The 20,191-nt window shown below is 39.7% G+C and overlaps 1 protein-coding gene across 21 annotated transcripts in view; it reads left to right on the forward strand.

Annotated features, from left to right (window-relative positions):
* Positions 1–4,888: 4,888 nt before the first annotated feature.
* Positions 4,889–20,191, forward strand: part of PCDH15 (protocadherin related 15) — a 539,977-nt gene continuing 524,674 nt past the window's right edge. For 5 of the 21 annotated variants that reach the window (XM_080598454.1, XM_080598438.1, XM_080598445.1 and 2 more), the window contains exons 1-2: positions 9,475–9,848; positions 11,017–11,184. The gene's annotated coding sequence lies outside the window, so the exon portion shown is untranslated. Of the gene's footprint in view, positions 4,904–8,907; positions 8,987–9,473; positions 9,849–11,016; positions 11,185–20,191 lie in introns of those variants that run through there. The other 16 variants (XM_080598457.1, XM_080598458.1, XM_080598456.1 and 13 more) reach the window with 8 other exon arrangements.

The raw sequence follows: 20,191 nt of genomic DNA on the forward strand, positions 1-20,191 counted from the left end.
GGCGCTAAGCCGCTCAGGGGAGTAGTTAGTGCCCCCTGGGAATTGGCTTTACAGGGCTTAGGGGTCGGTGAGAGCTGCTTGCTTTCTAAAATGCACCTGTGACAATCCCAATACAGGTAACCCCAGTGTGCTGCTAGCCAAACAAGTGGGGCTGAACAGTGACCTCTGCCTGGAAATGGGGCAGGAAAAAAACAAACAAACATCTTCTGTAAGCAAGGTCTTGCTTCCCAGGGAGAAGACGGAGCTGCAGTTCACTTCTGCAGGGAGAAAACAAGAAAAGCCAAAGCCCAGCTTGAGCTGACACTGGCCACAGTGGTGTCAGACAAAAAAAGGCTTTTTCAAGAATGCCAACAGTAAGAGGAGGTCAAAGGAAAACATTGGATTGATCCTTGGAGCAGATGGCATCCTAACAAGTATTGAGGAGGAAAAGGCAGAGGTATTTTATGCCTTTTTTTGCCTCAGTATTTAACAGTAATGACAGATCTTGGGCAGCCTGGATCTCAGAGCTGGAGGACTGTGACTGGGGAAGCAGTGACTTTTCCGTCTGTGGTCACAGAAACTGTAAGGGAACAGCTGTATGAGCTCAATGTTCCTAAGTCCATGGGATTCACCTCAGAGTACTGATGCAATTAGCAGTTGTTAGAGCTGAACCCCTGTTAACACTTCACCAAAGGTCATGGGAGTTGGAGGAAGTCCCTGCTGACTAGAAGCTAGCTGACATTGTACACATCTACAAAAAGGGCACGAGAGGAGGCCCAGGAAACTAGAGACCTATCAGTCTAAGCTCAGCCCCTGGAAAGTTAAGGAGAAGGTTGTCCTGGGGTGTGCTGAAAGGCATTTGGAGATTTTATCAGGCATAGTCAACATGGGTTCGTCAAAGGAGAGTGTTGCCTTAGTAATTTGAGCTCTTCCTGTGGTAAGGTCGGATAAGGGAAGGTGGTTTATGTAACCTTTCTGGATTACAGGAAGACCTTTGGTACCATCCCTCACAGCACCTTCTGGACAAATTTTTGCCCTTAATGTCAGTGGTATCTATCTTCATGATACCTGATTCCTTACATAATAGTTGCACTCTCTGTGACCATTGGCAAAATGTATTGCCATTACATTCTGTTCTGAAGGGCAACAGTTTCTAATACTGTTTTGGCTGAGCGGTCTTTTTCTCTTTTTAGATTGTCAGTTCTCTGGTTTACCTACAAAGGGCTTTTCCCACAGGGAGGAAAGCCTGGATGGATCACACAGCAAGGCTGTCCTTTCCCTCATCTTACTGTGGCATGCCGAGCTCATGCTGCCCTCCATTTTGGGAGCAGGTAAAAGGTTAGAGCCTCCTCTTTGGGTTGTGCCTACTTGTGGGTGTGCTTGGCCATATGATGCCCATTAGATATTAACAAGATCACGTACACAGCAAAGGGTAAAATGTTCTCTATCAACATATATTTCAAGGAAGGCAAAGTGTTGTTTTCTATTTTTCTATGGCAGTCTAAAGATTAAAATACTTTATTTTTTACATGGCAGTACAAAAAAAAAAAAAAGGAAACTTTGCATCTTGAGCTTAATTCTGACAGTGGTTCCACAAAACGAGATACTCTGGAAAAGTTTGTTTGACTCAACCGTCATGTTATGTTTTATTCCAATATTGTTTCAGATTCTTTGAGACTTGTCCAAATTGTTTTAAATGCATAGGTCAGTTTTGAAATGAAAATCAATACTTTCTGTATCAGTAATTTTCATTTAATGTTAATTGAAAATCATCTCAGATTTCCTTTAGCAAATATGAAAAAGTAATGAATTTGATTACTTCATTTTTAAAAAGTACAAGGCTTTTAAAGCTACTGCTAAATCTGATCTGAATTTTATGAAACCATTTTTGTCTGTTCATTTCCATTATCAATTAATTTCTTTGTTCTTTGAATGGCAGTTTCTCTAGCTCTGTCATCCAAAACCAACTCATTCAAGTGAATCATGAAATATCGAGAGACGGGCAAATAATGTCTTATATTTGTTACATACAAGCAAGGGGTGGACAGGAGAAGAAAATCTATTCCTGTAATCTTTTTCAGTGATAACACTAGATATTTATTCACCATGTAATGCTGGTACTTCTGTGTTTGTAGATAGGTGGTTATATGTAGAAAGAGAAGTTCAAGAACACTACCATGTAATGTCAGTTGGAGAGAAAACTGAATCAATTGTTAGACAATGTTCTGTTGAGAGAAATTAATGTTTTGCCTGTAATAAGATAAAAATAAGTTTATGTTTCAGGTACTCTCTGAGGTCAGTTTTGTCTGCAGGCTTCTACAGTTATACTACCACACATACACGAAAGGCAGTCCCTGTATTTTTTACACTTAAATGGATCAGAGACTCCTTAAAGTCAAACATTCATTATTAAGGATCTTATCTTTTAGGGCAGTACCTGGGAGTCTCCATTGAGACCAAGTTCTGAGGCAGCCTACGGTGAAAGGCACTGCGTCAAAATTTGTGTCTTCCCAGTGTAAGTTAGTAGGAAAACTGTTTTTAAATGAGCATGAATCATAAAGGTCTATAATCAGATCACGACAGGTGTAATATATTGGAAGCATATTGCTGGTTTACGAGGCAGGGACTTTGTGAGACTTGAAAGGGTAATGTGGTAACTGGGGAAGGAACAGTATAGTAGCACAACTGTGCAACCACCTAAGAGTTGTCTGTAGTTCAAATACGAATTGTGAGTATTCTCTGTATGTTGGTGAATAATCAAGAGTTTTTAAGGCTATACAAAATCCTATATTTTGCTTTTTAATGAAATTAATGTCTTTATATTACTTTTTTCAACTATTGTACTATTCTTCATCTTCTGCAGAGTTTATCATTCCCAGTGTGTTTTTTTCTTCCTGCTGAAGTTCTCATTATAATATGGAAATATACATTTCAATGGCAGTTCTCTGAAATATATGTGGCATTCAGAAGTACTTGAATAATTATTACCAATTGTGTATTCTTTCTTTGAAAAGAATGTGAGAACCTCAGGAATCTCCAGGACCGTGAATTTCCATTCGCCTATGCTATAAGTAATCACACCATGAATTTTCTTGCAGAAAAATCAAGCTCCATCTGAGTAACGGTTGGTATTTTTATCTACCTGTTGCTTTTGGGAGACTGCTCCAGAAACACATTACTCTGATGAGTAAAAATCTATTTTTAATTTTCATTTTAGATTCATTCAGAGTAATCATCTTTAATGGAGCCCACATGTTCCCATGGCATGTGGGCAATGAAATTATAAAACTATGCTTGTTCTATCCTTAGCTGTATTATCCAGACTCAGCATAGACCGTACAGCTATAAAAGGCTTGTATATGCTCATTGTGCATTTCACTTTAATTTAGCGGGTGTTTTGTGTGTAGGTAGGGCTATTTGGTCCTTGGATATTGGATTTAAACCATTTGCCCAAAGGAGGTTAGCAAAAAAGCAATTTCGTATGCAGGAATATTTGTACAATACTACCAATACGAAGTGATTTGTGTCTACATGCAGTGTAGTAGAGTATGGTATTATTTTCAGTCGGTTATGATGTTCTAAATTTTCTGTGATCAGATATGAGAAAAACTTGGGAGAGTTTCAGTAAACAACAAATCAAATTTGTGTACTGAAGTGATTAGCTCAACTTCTGGAGCCAAAAAGCACCCATTTTTGCACCTGAAACGTGTTACCATATGTTAATACTGATCACCCAGCCTTCAACAGATCTTGTTTAAGTAAAGAATCAACCTGAAAGAGGGACTTTCCCTTGGAAAATTTCAGTATTGGATGACAATTGTGCCTTTGAATTATTTTGCATGACTTCATGTACTGATGAAAGGATTTGATTATTTTAAATATTATATAGGCTGTGGAATATTCAGAACTCCAGTGTGGGGAGAAAAATAGATTTTACAGTTGTCTTTCATGCTGATTGCATGGTAAAAGTCCAGATGTATTTAATGCAGAAGATATCATGAAATCAGTGGAAGTTGGTCTTTGATGAGTAATGCAAGATCAGATACCACTCTGACTTTGATACCTGGGGATTGTTACAGACCCCTGCGTCATAAGCCTTTGAACATCAAAAGGCAGTTTTAATTGCTTGGCCTGCGCACGCAATTATTTGGGATGTCAAAACAAAATACAAAGTATAGCTAACAACATTTTGAGATTGATGCTGGGCTAAAATAGCTTCATTTTATCTGATCTGTCTCAAAAGCTTTCAGGTGTAAACAAGACTGTTAAACATTCAATTTGACATTTTGAAAACAGTACTATTTAAAAAACAAAAAGTGTATTAGGATTCAGTTATGTGAAACGGAGTTTTAAAATAATTATGGAGGCCATGAAAGTGGTTGGTAAATGGTGCTACAGAAGCACAGACCTTATGCATCTACCCAGTAAAATGTGGAGTGTTGGGATTTGCACTATGTTTATTTTTAATAAAAATAGTAGAAGGGAAGAAGTCAGTTTCAGGGGCAGAGACTGGTAGATATCTGAGTCAGTCTGTGAGTAGTTTCTTGCATATATCTGAGAAAGACAACTAAAAAACTAGAATTTATTTTCTTTTTTAAAGCAGCAAACATAGACTACCTTAACATTTTGATAACTACGTATATCCAGAATTACCCAAGAGCATCAGATCCTAACTGGTGAAGTAAAATAAGATCGTGGGCTATTAATACAAGAAGGTTCATTTTAGGCAGTTGTTTGACTTAACTGACAGGATGATACAGATTGCACATTTAGTTTCATGGCAAAAATGTGTGACAACTGGTTCCACAAGCAGATGAATACCAATATGCTTCCTTTTACTTTAGGATTTATTCTTAATATCTGATGAAATAAAAGGAGGAAGATATCTAATATTTATGGAATTTCCTCATATTGGATCAAGTTTGTAAGTCTGAGAATATTATTCATGTTAAACTCTTGCTTTCTTGGACCTACTTGCATGTGAATAGGAGTTTGTAAAAGAGTAGAGTTTGAATATGGATTCTTTCTGTTGTCTTGTTCTGTCCTTAGAAAATACTATGTCAAGGTAGCAGCGGGTAAGCAGACAACACTGGATAAGCATTCATGGGGTTTGCAGTTTGTAGGATGCTAAAATGTACTAAAGGGAAGACTGGGCTTTGATTTTTCAACTCTGTCCTCTTTCGGTACATTATATGAATTTAAAGTACAAAATAACTTTCCCTCTATCTTTTTTTTTTTTTTTGTGTGTGTGTGTGAATCAAATTGGCACCTATGCTTCAAGTACACAGAAAACTCCCCTAGACATGAGGGTCGTAAGAATTTTTGGGCTGTTTTCTCAAAAGGTGCTTTGGAAAGTACGATAGGATCAATTTGTGGAGCACTGGAATGCAGCAGTTACTCCAGCAGCGCTCAATTGCCAAAGGTGATGGGAAAAGTTAAGTAGCTGGAAAACCACAAGGCTTACCATAAGTGGTGGGTGCCAGATACCATTAGTAGCATCCATTGTAATACATATATTAGTACTGCAGTAATTTTTTTTTTCTCTTACTTTTTTAGTTTAATTCAGAGAAAAGCAGTGCATATGTGTTTTATGTGTTGGGAGCAGTCTGGGCACATACAAAAGAATTACCTCTGGGTGTGCTCAGCAGCAAGCTTTGAACATGTGGGGAAAGTTTGCGTTAATAGGAAGCTTTCCCTGGTTTCTCTGTGTGCTGCCTCTGCATGGAGCCAGTTGAAGTTTAGCAGAGAAAGGTCACATTATGAGGAGCTGAGGAAAACCTTTGTGATTCATCGGCTGCGCAGGCATTGGAGACATTGGAGATGCCTGCTGTGACACCGCAGGTATCGGTATGTGTGCTGCTGGGTCCAGTGCGCTAACTAACTGCATAATGGCTCTTCAGATGGATTGGCAATGTTTATTGCATATGCTTTGGGTACAAGTATGTAAATTCTGTGCATTGATCAGAGAGAATCTGGGGAGGAGGGACAGGAGACAGGACATACCAGTATCCCAAATATAGGACAGAATCACAGAATCATTAAGGTTGGGAAAAGACCTTCAAGATCACCTGGTCCAACCATCCCCCTACCACCAATACCACCCACTAAACCATGGCCCTGAGCACCAGGTCCAACCTTTTTTTTAACACCCCCCAGGGATGGTGACTTCACCACCTCCCTGGGCAACCCGTTAACGAGTTTAAAACCATTCCCCCTTGTCTTATCACTATCAACACATGTAAACAGGCATTCCCCCGCCTGTTTATACGCTCCCTTCAAGTACTGGAAGGCCGCAATTAGGTGTCCCCGGAGCCTTCTCTTCTCCAAGCTAAACAAGCCCAGTTCCCTCAACGTTTCTTCATAGGACAGGTGCTCCAGCCCTCTGATCATCTTATACTTAGACGTATTAGTGTCTCACAAGTTGATGGGTTGACTTGATGATCCGGAGAGTCTTCTCCAACCTAAGTGGTTCTATGATTCTGTGAGCTAGTGATACGTTTTAGCAGGACTAGTACACTCTGTTTCTCTCACGGAGTGAATTTTCTGGTTCAGGGGAGAGGAAAGGTCACTGGAGAAAGGGCATGCCCGCCGTGTTCTACCAAGGGAATTCCCATACCACTGCACGTCTGAGATCATGTGGTCGTCATTCACAATAAGAAAAATGCCTACAGTTCTGTGCCCAGTTCTGGCTCGAGTGTTTGCCTTATTTCCACTCAGGTCATAGAGCAAGAATCTCCTCTGGCGATGTGCCCAGGATCCTGCCTTGTTGTGTGCATGCTCTGCAGAAGGACTCCTCATTGCTTGTTTCCTCAGCAGCTGGCATCTCCTTCCTGAGAGTTTCTGGCATGTGTTCATGCACCAGACGTCACAGGGGAAGGCTGTGGGTTTTGTCCTCTCACTGAGTACTCAGTGTTTATTCACGTCCCTGCAGCAGGAGTAGCTAAATGGAGAACACCTCGTTAGCCCTGCAGCTGGCTCTTGATGCAGTAAGCTGAGCACCCTTGAGCCTCAGGGGCTGGCTGGCTGGTGCTCCTCATGCCCCTGGAAGTGCTGCAGCGAGTTAGATGTAGGTTGTCAGGTGTTCGTGTGCTTAGTACAAGCCATGGGGCCCCGTGTCTCTGTGGCTTGGCACATTTGTTGTCCCTGTCCATGGCTTCCCTCCCCACAGGGGTGGCAGGCCTGTGGGGCACGGAGCAGCTGGATCTCCTGCCTGCCCTCCTGGTCCGGCGGCGAGGCAGATGTTTGTGATGGTGCATTTTAGTTGCATACTATGAAATTGTTAAATTTATTTACGTTTACTTACATGCTACTTGATAAAGTATTCTAATTATTTAAGGGAGTCTTTTCCCCACTAAATTGCAAAACAAAGTCTTGATAAACTGCGTGTTCATTTTTCAAGTTGTGATGTGCTCGTAGCAGCTCTCTCCCTTGTATTTTCTACAAGTAAACAAGCAAGCTTTACCTGTCTTTCAGTGGTTATGAATACCTTCTGAGATTTGGACAAAAAGAAAAGAGGATTCTTATCTTTCAGCTTTCTTTTCCTGTAATTTCCTTGATGGTTAACATTTATTTTTTTAAAAACTACTAATTTCTCCTGCCTATGGCTTAAAATATTCTCTAGCTTTTTATGAAGATCTGGTACATAGCTAGGATTTTTTTGCTATTAAGTTTGAAAAAAGAGTAATTCCTATCTTCAGTATCTTTGTTTTCTTGCTGGTGACTCAGAGGATTGTCTCTTACACGTTTGATTGTCCCTGTAATTGGCATGTAAGAGGTGGCCAGAGAATACCGGCTTCAGACTTTCTACAATGCAACTTGTTCAGCTACAGCCCTAAGTACCTGCAGCATTGTAAGCAGTGAGATTCAAAACTTAGATTGAGACGTGATTTTCCAGCAAGCTTTCCCCTGGTTACTGCCACCCTTCCCAACACGAAGGGTCTCTTAATGTCGAAGGTAGTTGTTGTATTCCTACTGCTAGGCAGCCACAGACGTGGCGTGTTTCTCTGCTGGTTAATAATACGGAGCAGATTATCTGAGCCCCTGGCTTTGTCTGGGATGGCCGATGGTGTAGTACGGGATGAGAGCATCCGTTGAGTAAACAGTTAATGAGGATTACCCAACTTGGATACTTGGTGTGGGTTTTGGGGTGTTCTGGTGGCCTGCAGTGGCTGGAGCATTTAGTTCCCTTAGTCCTGCAGAGGACCTTTTAATTTAGCTTCACCTGAAAGCAGTCTGGTTTGTGCATGCCATGAGAGGGAGCACCGTGAGTGGATGTGCTCCTGATCCGAACTGCAGCACACTCAGCGTTGCACTGTGCAGATGACTCATCGTGTGCAGAAAGAGAAAATTCCTGTGGATTAAGCAGGTTTTAAATGCTCATCTCCTTCGGATTAAGTCCTAGGAGGCTTCCTGGGCATGGGAAGTAAGCATAGGAAGTAAAGGGAACAAGCAAAAGTAAAAATCCATCCCGTTGGCCAGCCTGGGCCAGCTGTCCTGGCTGTGCCCCCTCCCAGCTTCCCATGCACCCCCAGCCTCCTCCCTGGCAGGGCTGTGTGAGGAGCTGAACAGCCCTTGTCTTAGGGTAAGCACTGCTCTACAGCAACTAAAACATCGGTGTGCTATCAGGGATGTTCTCATCCTAAATCCAGAACAGCCCCATACCAGCTACTAGGAAGACAATTAACTGTATCTCAGCTGAAATCAGGAAAATCTCTGAAGCTGAAAATTCTTACAGGCTCTGCAGAATGAAAGGAGCGGTACTCGTACTCTTGAGCATCAGGTGTTTAAAAAAGAACTAAAATTGCCCAGCCACTATTTCATATATAAATAAATAATTACTTAAAGTTATTCCTGTTGAAGCTCTACCTATTTCTTCCTCTCAGACTTTTGAGAAATTATTAATAGTCACAATCTTTGCTCCAAGTTTACATTGGCAACATTCCAAGAGGCTGAAGGAGGGATATACCTGAAAGGAAATTATTGATTTCTTCTTTCATGGTTTTAAAAGGTATTTCCTTTTCTTAACGTTAAAACTAAGTGGAAAGACAAGGTTTTTAAGAGAGTTTTTTATTTTATTTTATTTTACTTTTTTACAGAGCCCAGCATTTCTAGGTATTTCAAAAAGACTGAAGCATATTTTCCCATGCAGACATGTCACCGTTGTCAAAATGATGGGGAAGAGGCTACAGTGATTGCCTTAGTTATTTTGCCAGTTATAGCTGATTTAATAAATTTACCCATTTTTCCTTTATGAGGGCTGTATCTGTGTCCCCTGACTTGACAAGTTCTTCCTCATTTTTTGTGGTTGTACATCCTTTTTGAGACACAGTTCCCCAGTTCGGTGTGGAAATTGTCAGGTGTCATCGGATTAAATGAAGCTGACAAATGAGTTCTGTCAGTTTTCATTTTAATAACTTAATACATGAAGAAGTCAGGATTTTGTGTGGATGGTAATTTCTATGTGTTTTTTTCTGTCTTACATGGATTCATATAAGAAGTCCAGACCATCTCAGGCATTTCTTCTTACTTCAGGTGAGAGATTGAATTTTGGGCTTCGTGTTGATTTTGATTTAGTTGATGCAAAATTCAATGAATAGAAACGGAGTATGTCAGGGCTATACTAGCCATTCTAGAAAAATAATGAATTATAGTGTCATGCCACAAACCTATAAATTGTTACATGAAAAGTTAATAATATTGTGATTAGTAGACATCACTGTGTGTGATATTAAATCCTTGAAGTATTCCGTATTCTATAGAAGGTACTCTGCTGAAAGTCATCTGAGGCTGTGAATCAATGGAAAGCTTAGCAGTGTTCCAGCTCATAAGGATTTTCGTGGTCCTTTGGGACTGCCTGCATGCTGAAACTGGTAACATTTTGATGTTTCGTCTTGGCCTGCTTTTAGATCAGAGTACATTGTGCAAGGCAATGGTATGAAGGCGTTCGATTATTTACACCCAAAAAGTGTTTTAGCAAGCTTTGAAAGGATACCGTCTAGAGCAGACACAGTGTGTTAAGTAGCATAACGAGAAAGAAGGGCATGTAAATATTTATTAAATAGGGTACATGGCTCTGAATGCATCAGATATGGGGTTAAATTCCACACTTGTGTAAAGAAAGCACATCTCTCAAACCAGGCCCAGTTTTATCAGGCTAAAACGCTGTCAGTGAAGTCAGTAGCCACTGTTCTTGTTTCTAAATTTGGAGTGTGCCTCCTTTGTGGAGCTGGTGCTTTTTTTTCCACGTAGTTGTGCTGACAAGGCACACAGTGCTCCAGTTACCTACTAACCAGTCCTACTGACATTGTAAAGGGGAGATTTTATATGAGAATGAGGAGGAGAAAAAAAAAACACCTCTGTGATGTCCTTTATCACCTTAAAAGGACAGCCTGTTCCAGTGTTCAGTCACCCTTCTCATTTTTATTCTTCTGTTAAAAAGAATTTGCAAGTATTTCAGTTTATGCCCGTTGCCTCTTGTCCTTACACGATGGATGTTTATGAAATAAATATATGTAAAAACAACCATGTAAGCTGTGCACAGGAATTTGAAATGCTTTCAACTCTAAATCGTAGTGAGGATACAGGATTTATTTTTCTTTGTAAGTAGCATTGTAATTCAAACTGTTTCAAATTGTAGGGAGAACAACTTGGAGGTAATATTGTGCTGCTTATAATAGGCAGGCTCTTTTAGCCTGTTTAATGCATTAAGTCTATTTGTGGCTTCAGATGGCAATATCTGAGAGTGCAGTTTTGTTCTCTCTGGTATTCTCTACCCCAGCCTGCATTTAAACTTGTCAGTGCTATACAGAGTGTGATAAAGGCATTAATTTCTTAAATGATGAGGTAATTAACAAATGCAAGGACAATTTCTACTTTTCAACCATTTACTGTGTACATATTTTTAAGGTGAGTGCTATATCTTGATTGTTTTTGTACACAGCTGACGATGTGTAGGAGCAAGGAGCGTTTTTCTCCTCTGTGAACGTAATTCACTATCACATGGACGTTACAGATTTTTCCCCCCTACTTCTAATGCAGGCATTAGGCATTCCCAGTTGTTGCCAGTTCTACATCAGCCTTCATCATCCTGGCCTACATCTCTGTCACAGATATGAGTCATAACATCATGACCGATGGTCCTGTGGTATGAGCAGTAAAGGAGCATCCCTGAGCAGACTGAAGGATGTTGGGCACTGGTCCACCCAGGTGAGATGTGTTAAGTCATTAAGCAGTGACTGATGTGAGCCTGGATTTCAGCTTCTGCTCCTTCTGTTTTTAACAAAGTTGTTAATTTTAATGAGTTTTATATATATATAAAAAAATCAGCTTCACAAATATTGTGTAAGCCTGAGATTAGCTTGAGATACTGTCATGTCTTGTCAAGTGCAATTCTTTATAATTGCAAAACAGGCTAATCAGCGTTTAACACTTAATCAACCCCTTTCAGTAAAATGCATGGCAAAAAGGTGCCAGAAAAGGATGCTTTTACTGATGTATGTGAAAAGAAGTTTGGAACAGTTGAGTGTTATCTCTGAGAGACATAAGCTTGCGTGGGTATCTGTTATGTTGAATAAGGCCCACTGACAGTTGCATAAAGTGTCACCGAAATGTCAGAACTGAAAATTTTTGTTAGCATCAGGGCTGCGCACCAGGAGTCCCAATTTTTGGTACTTGCTGCCTGCAGAAAGAAAAGGCAAGGGTCAGAAATCCATCAAAGTTTTCTCTCCTCGAGTTTTAAGAATCTAAAAATATTAAAAAACCTGCTCTTCAAGAGGGTACAATAACCCTCTAATATCTGAACACTAATAAAGCAAAATTGCTTTCAGATCTTACAGGAAATGCTTGTCTTGTTTTCCATTTCCACACGGACTGAATCTTACCAGTTAACGCCACCACATATTAACAGTATGGATTTTTAGTAAAGCACAGCTGTAGTGTAAATAACATAATTCATCTGGGTGTTCAGATTTCCCAAGGCACATGACACATCTGTGATAACAGTATTGTTCTCATCTGCTTGGTAATGCCTTAATGTATTTTCATTTTTTTCCTCCATGTTCAAATTAAGTGGAGAGTTTTAGTTGAACGCATGATGCAAATGGCATGATCACACCTTGAGTTAATTTAAGCAATTAGAGAAGGATCACAGAGTTGTAGAGTAGCTTGTTTTGGAAGGGAGCTCTGTAGGGGACTGAGTCCAGCCCTTGCCCAAAGCGAGTCTGGTTACATCAGGTTGCCCAGGGACTTCTCCAAAAAAATCTTGGGCAGCTCTAAAACAGCTTGAACAAACCTGGTGTTTCTGGAAGCAAATCCAGGAGTGCTGAAACTTCTCCTGGCAGAAGTGTGGGAGTTCTAGCTCAGAGCTGACTAGTGATGAGGAGTGCCAGGGGACAGCACTGGGTTGCCCCACCACAGCTGCACCCCGAGAGGACATGCTTAATTACTCTTGGAAGGACTTCAGGGCCCGCACACCTGCTGCTTTGGCTCAGACCAGGCAAATACAGTTCAAGCCAGGAAGTTATCATGGCTCAAGATCAGATGTCACGGAAAATTCTGTGTAAGCTGTTAACTTTTTGGTGAATGTAGTATCTCAGCTTTGCTGGAAGTCGTGTCAAGTGTTTCTTGGTTTCCTTTGCGTTTTCGTGTAACATCTATTGACCGATACCTTTCTGCATGACTATCTGATGACAATTTGATGTAGAAATCTGTTTTCCCAATCTTCCAAAGACTTCACTCTTAATCTTTATCTAAATTTTTGGAACAATTACTTCATTTTAAAATGTCTGTTCGCTTTTCCCGTTGAGATTGACAACTGAAAAAGGCACAGTAAGTGCCGTGGTAGCTGATGCAGTTAAGGAATATTGGGTTCTCTCATCTGACTTCGATATAAAGTAGGCACAGAAAGGGGCTCTAACTGGTGAGATTTGGTCTGTATTGCTAGCTCAGGTATTTAAGTTGGACAAAATAGAGATAACATGCTTATTTTTAATTACGTATCTCTAATATAGAATACTGAGCTCTAGACAGCACCATCTTAGGTTTGTAGTTGACCTAAGTACAATTTACTCTGTACTTGACAATACAAGCTTGTACAAGTACAGTCTTAAGCTTCACAGAAGTGAAATTTTGAGTCTTCGGCCACACACGGTAAGTAAAATACCACTTAGAGCGTTCATTTGCGTATGAATGCCCTTCCTTCATCGTTTAGTGTATGCGATCAGTCTGTTGAAGCAGGTACTGCAGATCACAGTTGCAAAAGAAGGATGAAGCCTACACCTTCCAAAAAAACAAAAAAAAAAAAGTTGCATTGAGCTAAATCATTGATTTAAAATGTAACTCTATACTTGTCAGAGATACTTACATCTTACTGTATATACAGATGTCAACATTTTAGGCGTGGTTCTAGTGTATGACCTTCAAGACTTCCAAGAGTTTAGGGACATCTGTTTGCACTTCCTAGCATATACAGAAACATCACAAAGTGTTAATTTATGAAGCTAAATTATTCAACTGAAACAGAAAAACTCATAAATCCATCTCCCTGTTTTCCATGCTTATGTTTTCATCCTTCTATCTGCTGTTTTTCTGTTTGACATCAATGTGGGAGACACTACCTCCTGCTTTACACAGGGTACGGTCTCATTACAGCATTTATGGATAGGCAGTTTTCATCTAATGTCTCTTTGCTTGCTTTTGGCAACCATAGATCAGGTATAAATTAATCTAAACATAAGAATTTAACAAATCTCACTCCGTATATTTTTTTTTAAACTACCAGCATCAACGGAGAAAAACTGTGTAAATAGATTTTTCTTTCGCTATCTTGACTGCAAGAGATTTAAATATATCTTAATATCCTAGGGACAGTTGAAAGCTATCTGTGTTTATGTTGCATTTTTGCATTAATTTTCTTATAGTCTGTTAAAGGCATATTTATTGTCTTGATGTGTTTGTTCAGTAAGGGGTATGCCTGAGGTAGTTGGGATTTCACATGGCCCGGTGTTTTGTCAGCAGCAGCGCCGCAGCACTCCTAGCTGATGGAGGCAGCACTGGAGATGCTGTAGCGACATTTTACTGAGGAAGACGGAGGTATCTGTACTGGTGTTGTTACTTGGGTTGTTGCATATGAATGTATAACGTATAGACTCACGATTATGAGATACTGTGTTATTTTGGGCATGTTTCTCATTTTTTATTACTGGTTCAGCTGTAAGGAAGCATGCAACTAGTGTATTAAGGGTTCATTTATCCATCTAAATTTAAATTAGTGGGTTTAGAGGAAAAAAATCTGTTTCTTCGTACTTTTGAAATGATGTGACAGTGTCCCCTAGTGGCGAGATGCTTCTCACGCATACATTTAGAGCTTTTCCTCTTTTTGTCTTCGCCACTCCGCCCCCGCCCCCCCCCCCATTTGAAGGAATTCTGGCATACCTGCAAAGAAGAGGGCTTTACTGTCATCATTAATAATGATTTATAGAATGTTTTAGTATGGATATCTTAAAGATTAGTGCAGATGGTGTGCATCTAGGAGTACTGTAATTACTAGGACGTGGTTATTCTACCTAAAAACGTGCAACACTTCACATGCAGAAATGGATAGAAGGATGTTTCCCTTTTTAAATAGACAACGTGTTCTTGTAATCTACAGGAGGTTTAGTATAATACATGATTTCACAACACATTCATAATCAGTTTGCAGTGACACTATGGCATGGAAATTCACAGAGTCCCTCGGTTATTAGAACTGAAAGAAGCCCTGGCAGTAGCCTTCCAGCCCTTTACTTCTTACCCTCCCCAGTATGTGGGGCAGCCACTGGGCTGTGTAATCTCTCTCTCTCCCTTTTTGTTGCTCTCAGTGGTCTTCCAAGTCAGAATTTTGTTTGTTTTTTCTGCACACTGGAATATCTTGAATGTAGTTAGTAGAAAGTGCCCTTGGAGTAGCCTGAGGACTGCTACGCAAGGGAGGGACAAGTTACTGAAAGAAATTTAATGTAACATTATTTGTTCTTTGTATGTATTCTACATGTATGACCTATCTGGAAGACTTCACTGTAACTTCATAGTTATGTCCCTCAAAAAAAATAAACATATATGTATTGAAATTGATTGGGTGAAAAGCTGAGAGCTTGATCCTGTGAAGTAGCATTTAACAGGTGTTACAGCTGGTCATTGCCTCAAATGTGAATATGCACTGGAAGCTGGGAGTCTTCATTAAGGTGTATGAATCCCACGAATCATGTCTTTTGTCTAAAGCAAGTGACTGTATTTACTTCTACATTTGATTTTAACCTTTGAGATTGAAGCCAAGGATTACTGGCAAAATTATTACATAGTTAAGCATTAAATGATCAAAGTATAACCTTTTGGTGGTAAAAGCTATTAATCTATTAAATGGGAATGAAGACTCATTTTTTTCCCCCCGTGTGTGCTAGAGAGAACTGCAAGCCAGAGACTTACTTCCAAGTGCCCTTGACCTGTAGAGCTCAGCATTAGGTCTCAAAATCTCATGTGCTTTCTATTTTAATGCAAGCCTGGCTTCATCTCTCCAAATTAAGGAATATGAACTGATTCGCAGTACCAATGTATCAATGGCCATTTCAAGAAAGGATTGCTGTTTTGAACAATTAATAGCAGAATTCAGTTAATCCAGATTCTGAGGAACACTAGCTTTTTAAAGAACGGTAAGAAAATAAAATGCAGATTTTTCAATGGCGCAATGATTCTTTTACTTTGGAGAGTGTGTTTAATTGAAATTAATGTGTTTTTTTTTTTTTAATCTTTTCAATGGCACTGTATTTTTCAAAGCTAGAATTATGAGGAAAGGATTCAACAAGCACTCCAGATATGAGTATTCTGCAAATGTAAACAGCTTCTGATCAAATGTAAAGCTGGTATTGAATTCTGTCCCCACTTAGATTTATGTAAAAAAACAGTAAATCAGAATTGACTTTTGTCTTAATTTTCACTATTGTGTCTAGCTGTTTCTTTGCCCACTACAGCACAGTTCTTCAGTACTATTTTTCTTGCCTGATAAATGGAAAATTTGTGATAAATGCAGTACATTGGGGTTGCAGGACCTAGGCAGAGCATTGTGAAGGCCAGATTGTCAGCCGTGGCTGGCTCTGTGTGGGCAGAGTCTTGCAAGTGCAGAAGTCAGCTGCCATTCTGCTTGCATATAGGAACACTCATGCCCAGTCGAACGTGGGGAGCATGGGTATAACCTGGCATTTCCAGGTGTGGCCTCATACATTAGTTTTTTTCCTAGGTAGTACCCATTGTGGGTATGGATAATTGAATTAATGAAACTTAAATATTAAGTTGTCATCAGAATTGTATTGAGAAGCTGACCTTCTGTAATAACATTGTGGGCTAAATGCTAAATGGGAGAGTAGTTGCTGGATAGCTACATATTTGTCGTAAAACACCAGAAAATAGTATTTCACCAGCAGTAATTCTCTAAGCAGTTTTGAAAGTTACTGAAATACAAAATTTAGTTGAGGGGGAGTTGGGAGAAGTGGCAGGCAACTCCAGAGGAGAGATGTGTGCTCAGTGCCTGTGCCTGTAGCTCAGTTTGGAGCACCTTCCCCAGAGGCTGGCTTTTGGATTGGAAAATTTTGCGTTGGCATTGGGATGGGGACAGCTCCTGGGGGCTGGAATTAGGTTTGGTCAAGGTTCACTGTATTTCTGTGGGAAATGGAGACATTTTAAGGTGAGGATGAACTCTGAGGCCGAGAGTTGTGAGAGGCTGGAGATGCCTGGTCCTCTGACATGAGGTACCCATGGACAACATCTGGGCACACTGTGTTCCTATCTGTTGGTTGAGGGCTGAGGCACATTTTGCCTCCAGCATCTTGTAGCTTTCTCTGCCATATCTGTACCTTCAGAGGAATTCAAATCAAAAGATGTTCTTCTGTTCTTCTTCTGCTTTCATCTTTCTTTTTTCTTTTTTTTTTTTTTTTCTTTTGCTTTGTCTGCAGTCCAGTCTTACAGAAAATTTGCCTGTTCTGTCCTGATGCTCTTACTGGCTACTATGGGAGCTTGTTCTATATGGGAGCCTGCTCTTCCATATATCTAGGCACAGCCCAGTGGTTAACTTGGATAATATATATCCGTAATGAACACATATTTGGACTTTACACCGATGAATGCTTAGTTGTTCGTAAGCTTCATTGAAAAGCTCAAAATTAAAATAATTGTGTGAAATAAAGAAAATGTTCTGATAGTTACCTGGGAAAAAACAGATGAACAGAGTATTAAGTGACTGCATAAATCCTATAAGAAACAGACAGTATTTTTTTTTGTCTGAACAGTCACATGCAAGTGAGGATGAGTGCAATTGTAGTTTGGGTATCTCAACAGTTTGATTTTCTGTGCTAATAATATAAAGTGTCTGATAGGGAAATGTTGCTTACAAACACAGCTAGTCTGATTTATGAGTTTTCTGAACATCTATTAGCTCTGCTAAGAAAACATGTTAATTAGTTGTAGTGCCACAAAATATTTTAAGCCATAATGAAATAAACAAAGCAAACCATGCACACTGTTGGTTTGATGTATATGTTTTCTAATTCCTTATGAATAATGAACGTGTTTTCATCACAGTTAGAGAGCTGCCAGAGGTCAGAGTCTGTATGAACATTACAGATTTGGCCAGCTGAAGAACACTGAGATAATCCAGTTGAAAACGACGGGGTGGGAGCCTAGATACCAGAGAACGGAGAATCTAATGGGACATTTTGCTTTATTCTCAAACTCATTTCTTAAGGTTTCATGTTCAGGTAGTGAATATTCCTCCCTTCCCTTCTTTATTTTTGTTGTTAACCCATCCTTTAATTTTCTGAAGAAAACTGAACATTTTAGTAAAGATGCTATTTCTCAACGCTAATTCACCATTTCTTCGTTTATCACACCCTTCAGTTCTCAAAACTTCCCTAAGCTTTATAATTTGTGCTGGTTTTCATTTATGCTGCGCAAGGCTATGTTTTTGTACGTGCAGGGATGTTCCAGCCTGAACATAAAGAGCCTCACGGTCTCACTGCACAATGCTGAGCGTGAGAACTGGAGGAGGTGTTCAGCAGAGATGCTGCTATGAAATACTAGTGGTTTGCTTTACCTGAGGCTGGTTGGGAGTTAGTAGTGTCTTGGAAGAGCTCTGTAAGTTTTTCCTAGCGGCGGCATCATGTGCCAGCTGTCAGAGATCTGGTGGCTCTTGGAGTTCAGTACCACTGGAGCAGGATCCTTTTCTCCTGTTGTGCCTTGCATGCCATCTGCTCGCACGCTTGCCAGCTGAATAAGCTAACTTTCCACCTGCTTTGTGCTATCAGTGTCATGCAAAACACGTGGATCAGGTATAGAAGCTTGCTCTGTCTGCAATAGTAATTATAATTTATTTCAGCTCACTCACGTGGTGTATGGAGACTTTTTAATATCATAATTGTGGAGCAAACAAAGTGGCATGGATAGACTGAAATGGAAGGAATTATTAAACAGTGTAATAAACTTCCACAGCTGTAGAGGAAAGGTAGCATAGTTTAGGTAACAGACAATGGGTACGTAAAAATTGGGTAATTGCCTCCCCATCATGTACAGCTTAATTTGAAGGAATTTTGTCAAAGAAAACAAGCTTGAAATAGATCATTTGTCTCAGGTTTCACTGCAAAGCTGTAAATCGTGGAGAAATGAGAATTGCCCAGAGTGATGTGTTAAATGCCTGTGTGACTCCCTCATCCATACAGCAAGGTTGTGAGAGAGAAACATAAAGAGTGATATTAGTAACGGAGGGGGAGAAAGCTTTTAAAGTACACTGGGTGTCAGCACTAATAATGTGAAAATTTCTTCAGTTTATATTATAACTTCATAAACAGCATAGTAATGATCATTTATTACTCTGAAGTGGTTCAAAACACAACCTTCAGACAGTAGGATGAAAATAGCTTCAGTGACTAAGCCTATATTGCTCCCGGACGTCTTTTCAAATCAGAAGCCTAAAAGTTAATCATGGTTAACAAAGAATCTAAACATTAATGCTGTCACTTGAATAATTAATTGGCTTTTGACATACACATATTTTAGAAGATTAATTATGGTGTACGGCCAACATAAATATTCTCTGCCAAAAACACCATGCATTAAAAATAGAAAATAATGAAACAATCAACGTCAGATCCAGAAATGTCTTATATTTTATTTTAGTCTTGAAAATGGTTCATATGGATTCAGCAGGATTGCTTCAGGAGACGTTCTGTGACGTACCCCTGTGATATGAGTACGAAGATTGGAGTTAGTTGGGTAGGTAATTGGGGAAAAAAAAAAATTAGACAAATCAGTTGCACTTGTTCAATGGGTGACGAAAATGAACCTACAAAATATATTAGTAGACAAGATGATGGATTTTGAGATAGGAATGAGTGTAATTCAGTTTGATGTTGGCCTAAATGCCGGAGCCTGGAGAATTAAGTGAAACAGAAGCCATGCAAAGGTTTGATTTCTAGTAATGAAAGTGTAGGTACTTAATAAATGAGCACAGCTTTTAAAATCATTTTTGTTAGAGACATAACAGGCAACATACACATTTTTTCTTCATAGCTTAAGCACCTTGGAGTGAATGGATTACAGGTGTGACTCTACGCGTTGTCAGTGCTGGTGACCCGTTGCTCTCCCTGCTCTCATTTGATCTGTTGTTTTTATCCACCTTTGTTCATGCCTCAAGGGCTGCCTGCACAAGATGTATGAATTAAAATGATCAGACCAGGTTTTTGACAACAAAGCCGGTTCTGTGGAAATACTGGGAAATGCTGTCTAGTTCCATGTGTGAATTTGTGCAAGAAGCACCTGTGTGACCTCTTCTCGGTATCAGTGGAAGCTTTGTAGAGTTTCACTACTGCAAGCATGTTCTTTTTTTATTAGTATTAATCTGTTTTGACCAATGTTACCATGTTGCTGCTGCCTTTTTGAAGAAACGTGGCACTGCTTTTTCATAGAAAATGTACCATTAAATTGCAGATGTCATGGATGAAAGCACTGTAACTGCAAGAAAGGAGATTTGACATGCAAATATGTAAGGATCTAATTCCATTCTTGCTGAAGTCTATGGGAAATGTAAAACTGCTTTCAAATGGGAGCTGGGGCAAACTCACACTGCTGAAGGTAAAAAATAGCTTTGCCATTTAATCAGAAATGCCTGCAATTCTTCTGAAGCCAGGTAGATTTTAAA

This window comes from Anser brachyrhynchus (genome assembly GCF_964034855.1).
Source record: "Anser brachyrhynchus genome assembly, chromosome: 6".
Classification (NCBI taxonomy): Eukaryota; Metazoa; Chordata; class Aves; order Anseriformes; family Anatidae; genus Anser; species Anser brachyrhynchus.